General features: G+C 43.3%; 1 protein-coding gene across 2 annotated transcripts in view; it reads right to left on the bottom strand.

Annotated features, from left to right (window-relative positions):
• Window positions 1-6,019: 6,019 nt before the first annotated feature.
• CERT1 (ceramide transporter 1) overlaps window positions 6,020-7,717 on the bottom strand; it is a 147,075-nt gene continuing 145,377 nt past the window's right edge. For both annotated transcript variants that reach the window (XM_055367801.2, XM_031003267.3), the window contains one exon: window positions 6,020-6,193. The gene's annotated coding sequence lies outside the window, so the exon portion shown is untranslated. The remainder of the gene's footprint in view (window positions 6,194-7,717) is intronic.

Here is a 7,717-nt window from a genome sequence, read left to right as displayed (position 1 = left end):
AAATTACTGTGAGTCAATAATTTACAGAAAATTATTGACTACACTTTTGCTGTAATTAGTAAGGTAAAAAGGTATGTGTGAGTCACTAAGAAAGAACCAAGGCCCAGATACTAGAGAATCAGTTTGAGTTTTTCTCTGAAATGACCTGTGGTCACCTGTATGCTCAGCCCTCTCCAGGGTGGAACAGGCTGGACAGAAGAGAGTGAAGGATCTTTAAGCCTGCTCTCTGCCTGGGTGATCTGCTGAGCAATGAGATGCATGTGGCAGGACAGGATGTTTGATTTCAGGAGACGATACAGGATTAAATCCAAGGGGCACATCTCACACTGAACAGCAAAACACATCAATACCAATCTCCTGAGCATTATGTTCATTGTGGAGATTTTTTTTTCATGACCAGTGTTTCTCGAAGTATGCTCCTACGCTAGGTAAGTCTTGAATTTATTAATTACTTTGCCAGTTAGCAAAAATAATGGGTAACCTCTACACTGGAAGCCGAGAGAAGATGGCAGATGATTTAGTTTACAATTATGTATTTAAAGCTTAACGGATTGCTTTTTCATTTTGGTGTGCTTGGAACACAGCCCTCCTACCCTTATCCCTGCCGTTGTTTTCCATCCTGAGCAAGTTTGAGAGCTGCAGAGGGAGGTATGGGCACTCTTGCATCAGGATGTGAGTTTTCTAACAGCTGCTCCCTAAGGCCAAAAGAAGAGCCTCACACTAACAGCTGGAGTTAGGAGGCTGAATGCAAAAGATGGCTTTAATACTGCGGCTCTCAAATGAGTGTGCATTCACCCAGAGGACCTGCTTAGACTGCTGGGCCCTGCCCCAGCGATTTCTGATTCTCTTGTTCTGGGGTGGGGCCAGAACGTTGGCAGTTAACAGGTGCTGCTGCTGCTGCACTAATAGGTTGGAATTTCAGTATGAGGTGCCTGGTGGGGCTTGAATGAATGGTTTTACAAAACAACTGTTTATTCAGTAGCACAAGGCTGGGAAACACCTGGGGAGAGACCAAGTGTTGGCTAATAAAAATTTAATTGGAATTAACCCAAGAGATGTAATAACTAACTAGAAAATGTTATTTGGATTTGGTGCTCCTCACACGCCCCCCTCCTGTCCCAGAACAACACTGAAGGTCTTCTCCATCTCTTCAACCTGTGGAGTGACTGCCCCAGAGAGAGGCATTTGCCACCACCTATTCCCTTTACCCTCCTGTTTGTTCCCTGCACTCTGCTGCAAAGGGCCAAATAGGGGGAAAAATTGAGCTCCTGTTAGAGGTATGTATCACTGTCCACTCCCCATCCTCACCCCACCTGCCCTATGAAGTTTGACTCCTTTGAACTGTAATGTCCCAGGATTGTAGTGCTGGAGCAGGATTAGTCCCAGGCAACAGCATTCCAAGTTGGCTAATTCTGAAGCCAGTTGGCAGGGAGCATAAGAGTAGGAGGGCCTTGTGCCAGCTGCTAAGCATACAAGGTGTGTATGTGTGTGCACGAGCTGCTAAGCATACAGGGTGTGTGTGTGTGTGTGTGTGGGTGTGTGTGTGATGGAAGGAAAGCATCGGGAAGTAATCCAAACTAGAAGGGCTATGGTCATCTACCCTGTGTTGATTATGGAAGTCCTTTGCTTTCATGTCACTTGCAAATTTGAAGTGGGCTGGAGTGGAGGTGGGGGGGTTGCAGTTGAGGGGGCAATTCTGTCTCCACTCTAAAATCAGCTTGGATTGTACTTAGTAGAAGCCTTGGACACAATAAAGCAAATTCAGAGTATTGTTAGCCCTGCGTGATGTGTGATGTTCTCCTGTAGCCCTGAAGCTCATGAAGGAATTAACAGAGGAGCCTCTACCTTCCTGCCCATTTCACTGTCTAGACTTGGGCTATAACCTCAAAGGGCTCTTACAATGAAATCAAGCTTTGGTGCACTTCCTCAGTCCTTTCTGATCGAAGACATAACCTGTGAGCTCTCGTTCTTAAAACTTCATCCTCTAATAACAAAAGGTACTCAGATCTGTATGGAGAGCTCGCCTACCTCAGGCCAATCCTCTCTCAACACACCTGGATGCTCTTACCCAGTGGTCCCAAACCTTTTTTTGGCACTAGTGATCGGTTTCATGGGATCGGTTTCATGGAAGACAATTTTTCTACAGATGGGGTGGGGTTGGGAGGATGATTTTGGGATGAAACAGTTCCACCTCAGGTCAGGCATTAGATTCTCATGAGTGCAACCTAAATCCCTCACATGCGCAGTTCACAATAGGGTTCTTGCTCCTATGAGAATTTAATGCTGCTGCTGATCTGACAGGAGGCAGAGCTCAGCCTAATGCTCGCTCTCCTGCTGCTCACCTCCTGCTGTGCAGCCTGGTTCCTAACAGGACATGGACCAGTACCTTATTCAACTGTACAACAGTTAAATAACTGAAGCTTGCTGGTATAGCCAAGAGAATGGTAATTTTAAATGGAAAGTTACTGGGGGAAAAGCCATCTTTAACTTGCTCAGGACAGCATTTAACTATGCCAGTAGAACTCAAACCTTGAACACCCCATCAGAAAAAGTTTTGGACACGCACCTCCAATAATTTTGTTTTTTGAGACAGTCCCACTCTGTTGCCCAGGCTGGAGTGCAGTGACGCAATCTCAGCTCACTGCAACCTCCGTCTCCCAGGTTCAAGTGATTCTCCTGCCTCAAGCCTCCCAAGTAGCTGGGATTACAGACATGCACCACCGTGCATGGCTAATTTTTATATTTTTAGTAGAAACAGGGTCTCACCATGTTGGCCAGGCTGTTAATATTTCTTGATAAGTTATATTGAATTATATACATTATCAAACAAATTAAATGATAAAAATAAAAGCCAAAGATTTTTTATTCTGTACTGCAGAGATAAATTTTGCCCACATTTTTTCCAGACTGAGGTCTCTGGAAGGCAGGGACTATGTCTTTTCTTGTTACCTTAAACAAATGCCTTACATTAAAGGTCTAAGTTTGTTGAATGGCCGAGGCAATAAATTAATATACTCAACACTTACGCCAAACAGAAAACAGTCACAACAGAGGAAGGCAGTGTTGAGGGAGCTGGAAATCCAGAGACTTCCATTCCAGTCCTTGCTATGCCACTGACTAGCTGTGAGACCTTATGCTATTCACTTCCTATCTCGTCTTCAGTTTCCTTGTGAAATGACAGTTGGATTTGCTGGCTTCTAAGGAGGTATCTAGCTCTACGTAGTCTATGAAATGCTGTATTTATTGTGTCCTCATATAAACACAGAATCAGTTTATCATCCAAAGATAGAAACATGTATATTTTTGTAGTGGATGATATGAATCTCATGTGTATTGATACTTTAGAGAACAGCCTAGTACCTTCCACAGAGCACCACAGGGATTGTCAGCAGAGGTGACTCAGTCAATCTTTGTTTTCATCATCTCTCCTCAGCAGTTGCACAGCTAACTAGCCATAACCCTTTGCAGCCCAGACCTACTGTGGGCTGCCCTGCATTTCTTTTGACCCCTTGCTTATCTGCCACTATCTCTGGCTGGGAGAGCTGGCATCTCTTTATAAAGCTTAAGTCCTACGGGAAAAGAAGATAATGGTGTTCCTTTTCCTGGATCTCATCCTTGCACCTTCTCATTGAAGTTAAATACTCTTCTGCCCCTCCAGGTTCATTTGCTGCTATTCACAACCTATCCATATTTTTTTTTTCACTTTTTTGCCACCTTAAACATACACTCCATTGAAACTGCTCTGTGACTTTAGGTGGGGCCTTGTGTTCTACTGGTCAGTTGAGCTGATAAGCTACAGCCTAGCTTATTAGAGCTTCTAGACTAATACAACAAGCAATATCATAGTAGTTATATAATCCAAATACAAAGGAAAAGGACATATTATAGAACTGAATAACAGCTGAGGGGGTGTGGTGGCTCACGCCTGTAATCCCAGCACTTTGGAAGGCTGAGGTGGGCAGATCATCTGAGGTTGGGAGTTCGAGATGAGCCTGACCAACATGGTGAAACCCCATCTCTACTAAAAATACAAAATTAGGCACGGTGGCGCATGCCTGTAATCCCAGCTACTCGGGAGGCTAAGGCAGGAGAATCGCTTGAACCCAGGAGGCAGACGTTGCAGTGAGCCGAGATTGCGCCATTGCACTCCAGCCTGGACAACAAGAGCAAAACTCCATCTCAAAACAAAAAAAAAACCCAACAAAACACCACCACCACCACCACCATCAGGCTTATGGCGTAATCCCAGGATTTTGGGAGGCTGAGGTGGGCAGATCACTTGAGGCCAGGAGTTCAAGACCAGCCTGGTCAACATGGAGAAACCCTCATCTCTACTAAAAACATAAAAATTAGTCTGGTGTGGTGGTGCATGCCTTTAATCCCAGCTACTCGGGAGGCTGAGGCACGAGAACCACTTGAACCCAGGAGGCGGAGGTTGCAGTGAGCTATCGCACCACTGCACTCCAGCCTGGATGACACAGCGAGACTCTGTATCAAAAAACAAAACCAAAACCATTTGACTTATTCCCTATTCAAACGAAACCAGGTGGCAAGACCCACAGATATTTCTAAAACTTGTACAATAATAATGCTCCAAAAAGTCCCTCGGTGTCTCCCATTGCTGGCAGAACAAAGATCAAACTTTACACACTTCAAGGTTTTCTACCAACTGCCTGTGCCTCTCCCCCTAGTCTTCTCCCTTACTGGTTATGTCCTGGAGGTAGACTAAACCCCAGACAAGCCAAGTAACTTACAGTTCTGCTCAAAACCTCCAAATGTTTGCAACTTGTCATTATTCCTGTCTCTTGCTCATCTTCCTATCTCTACCATTCAAAACCCAGCACCTAGCACATATTTGTAGTTGCCTTAGTATTCCTTAGTATTTGCATAGTAAAGTTTTTAAAGCACTAAAATACATTATCTTGCTCTTCCCCAAACCACCCTGTGATGTAGCCATAGTAGGTGGCTTTGTATAATTTTATAGATTAAAATAGACTTAGACACATTAAAATGATTTGCCCAAGATAAAAGCTGTTCAAGTGAGAGAGCAAGAGAACCTTTGGTCTTCTGACTTCTAAGTCTCATTCTTTCTCAGTATGTTGAACACATGGTACCCAGGAACTTGGAAATTTACTTAGAAATAACAACAACAAAAACCTACTGGATGCTAGGAATGAAAAGTGAGTCACAGACTATAAATTGTAGTTTTAAATTAAAATGAATACCATTAATGTGGTGCTATCAATGTACAGAGGTTGGTAAACTTAAAACACAGCAACAACCTATTTCCTATCTATCTTTTGAGAACTGAGAACCAAGAATTAAAAACACTTTTGTACATCTCAAATGTGGCTAAATCTATTGTTCAATGTACCTTATTCAAATGCTTCTGATCTCAAACCCTATTTCCTTTTTTTTTTTTTTTTTTTTTAAAACGGAGTCTCGCCCTGTCGCCCAGGCTGGAGTACAATGGTGCAATCTCGGCTCATTGTACTCTGCCTCCCGGGTTCAAATGATTCTCCTGCCTCAGCCTCCGGAGTAGCTGGGATTACAGGTGCCCGCAACCACACCCAGCTAATTTTTGTATTTTTAGTAGAGATGGGGTTTCACAATGTCGGCCAGGCTGGTCTCGAACTCCTGACCTTGTGATCCACCTGCCTCGGCCTCCCATAGTGCTGGGATTACAGGTGTGAGCCACCGTGCCCGGCCCAGCCTATTTCCTTTAACTTTGGATACATTTCTTAAAAGCTTGGTTATGACAAAAACAATGAAGGCTATATGCTGGTTATCATTTTTCTCCAATCCTTCATGGCATGTAGTAGGAGTTCAATAAATACTTGCTCTGGGAACTGTTTTAGGGTGCTGGGGAATTACTGATATCCAATTTGCTAAAGTGTTTTGGACATTGACTAAACCTTGATTTAGCTGCTACACAGATTCCCTGCTGCTGGACCCAGTTACCACTTAAACCTCCCAATCCTAACAACGGTAATACAGAAAAGAACCACAGTAAACCAAGTTGCAGTGAATCCAAAGCTCGCTTTATTTCCTCAGTGGTCATTCTGTGGCAGGCAGCCAACAAAACAGTGATAGTTATATTGCAGCTCATCCTTGGGTTGAAAATCTGGGATAAAATCCTTGGGCTTGTTTGTAGTAGTGTTTTATGACTCAGTTTCCTGTTTCATCCTCTGAGCTGGAGGACAGGAAGAGAGTTTAAGCACCTAATTGTGATCAAATTTCATCTTTACTGCCCTCCTTTCTGTATCTGGTGGGATTTTATAAGACACATCGTTACAAAAGCCCCTTGACTTCTGATGGGGCTACATACTGATAAGCCCCACTGTAAGTTGAAAATAAAACAATAACATACTTTCGACAGAAGCACCTCGATTTATGATGTGGCTATGTGCTGATAAGCCCACTGCAAGTTGAAAATAACGTAAGTTGAAAACTTTTTTTTTTTTTTTTTTTTTTGGAGACAGAGTCTTGCTGTGTCACCCAGGCTGGAGTGCAGTGGTGTAATCTCAGCTCACTGCAACTTCCACCTCCCGGGATCAAGCAATTCTCCTGACTCAGCCTCCTGAGTAGCTGGGGATTACAGGTGCGTGCCACCACACCCAGCTAACTTTTTTATTTTTAGTAGAGACAAGGGGTTTCACCATGTTAGGCTGGTCTTCAACTCCTGACCTCAGGCGATCCACCCGCCTCGGTCTTCCAAAGTGCTGGGATTACAGGTGTGAGCCGCTGCCCCCGGCTGAAAATGTACTTTTGACTTACGGTATTTTCCATATATGACTGGTTTATCGGAACGCAGCCCCATGGTAAGTTGGAGTGTACTGTATTTGTAGTGCTTTGCATAAAGTCGAACAATCATAAATCGAACCATTGCTAAGGAACCATGTGTATTTGGAATTTTGTGAAGCCAATATTGAAGTGTGGGACTAAGACCCATACACCAAAATTGCTAGTCTTCAAGCATGTCAGTTCTTTCTAGTCCATCAAACACTATATTCTAGATATTACACATAGGCATTAAAAAGTAGAGTCTAATGGGAAAAAAACAAACTTAAGAGTCAGGGAATCAGTAGGTTTGGAACCACAACCTGTTCTCTCATCTGTAAAACAGGGGTGGTACCACCAATCACCGCTACCACCTCCACAGGACTGTTGAGTGGGGAGGAGTCAGAAAAAGCATAGTGCCTGGTACAGACACGGCGGAGATACCCTCACACACCACCTCATCAACCACAGAGTCTAGGTGACGGGAAAATCCTGGTTTGGCATCTTCTAATAACTTCAGAGATCTTAAAGATTTGTTCTAGTACTAACCTCACAGAATTCTATAGGAAGAGAGAATGAAGAGGCCAAATAAAGTAGCTTCACTTATGGTATTTGTGCAAGGCTATTCAAAGTATACAGATGTGGAAGGTTCACAGAAAATGTGTCTTAAAAGGTAGACAATATAAATGACAGTATGAACTCTGTTGTAACCAAGTTCAAATAATGGCAAGAAAATCTGGAAGATCCTATAAAAGCAACCCCATTTGAAACTGCTAGTTAGAACTACACCTTATTTGCAGGTTATATGCCAAAGTCAAGTCTAAAGAAAAACTGCACAGTTAAAACTGCCCTAGAAAATCCCTCTAGGAATGAGGACCACATAATATTTCTCTGTCATCAAATTCAACACAAGTCAGATTTTCCCTCCAGCATCCCA

Source organism: Gorilla gorilla, chromosome 19, assembly GCF_029281585.2.
Source record: "Gorilla gorilla gorilla isolate KB3781 chromosome 19, NHGRI_mGorGor1-v2.1_pri, whole genome shotgun sequence".
In the NCBI taxonomy this organism is placed as follows: Eukaryota; Metazoa; Chordata; class Mammalia; order Primates; family Hominidae; genus Gorilla; species Gorilla gorilla.
The sequence above is the reverse complement of the archived record's forward strand: the minus strand, read 5'-3'. Positions and strand labels throughout refer to the sequence as shown.